Below are 613 nucleotides of genomic sequence, written 5' to 3'. Positions count from 1 at the left end.
GGGAGGGGCGGGGGCGAGAGGGAGGGCGGGGAGCGCTCCGCACGCTCCGCCCCCGAGGGCGGTGCGCGCGCTCATTGGGCTTTGCGCCTCCCGCCGCTGCCACTGGCACCGCCCCCGAGCTGCGGCCCGCCCTCTCTGGCCTCTGCTCCCCAGCGCCCGAGAGCGCGCCACCGGATCCTCACCCCCGGTCGAGTCCTCGGCCCGCGGGACAGGCCGCCCCGGCCTGCAAACGCTGTGCCCGCACTCCGGCTCCTGATCTCTAATGTTAACAGTCAGGGGTGCGAGGAGATGTGTACGGGACACGGGGCAACTCTTTCCAAAGCCACCCATGTGCTTCCCCGCAGCGCCGCGAGCTTCACGCCTAGGACAGCGCCTGGTACATTTTCCCGCTCTTCCCGTCAGGAGGTGGTACCCTCAGGGTTCCGGCTGCCCGTCCCAGGCCAATCGTATTGCGCTAAGAGCCGAACGGGGCGGGACAGAGGCAAGAAAACGCTGTCCCAATTGGAGCGTTCGAAATGTCCTGGGCAGAGGCGGGGAAGCGGCGGATGGTGGCCCCGCCCCTGCCGGGATCACCATAGTAACCGAGAGGGCGCTGCTCAGAGTTGGCGCCAGC

The 613-nt window shown here is 69.2% G+C and overlaps 1 protein-coding gene across 1 annotated transcript in view; it reads right to left on the bottom strand.

Moving 5' to 3' along the window:
• PBX3 (PBX homeobox 3) overlaps positions 1 to 318 on the bottom strand; it is a 209,201-nt gene extending 208,883 nt beyond the window's left edge. Inside the window, exon 1 of the mRNA XM_034664528.1 lies at positions 183 to 318. The gene's annotated coding sequence lies outside the window, so the exon portion shown is untranslated. The remainder of the gene's footprint in view (positions 1 to 182) is intronic.
• Positions 319 to 613: the final 295 nt, after the last annotated feature.

Source organism: Ailuropoda melanoleuca, chromosome 7 (genome assembly GCF_002007445.2).
Source record: "Ailuropoda melanoleuca isolate Jingjing chromosome 7, ASM200744v2, whole genome shotgun sequence".
In the NCBI taxonomy this organism is placed as follows: domain Eukaryota; kingdom Metazoa; phylum Chordata; class Mammalia; order Carnivora; family Ursidae; genus Ailuropoda; species Ailuropoda melanoleuca.
Note: the sequence above shows the minus strand (reverse complement) of the source record. Positions and strands in the feature narration are given on the sequence as shown.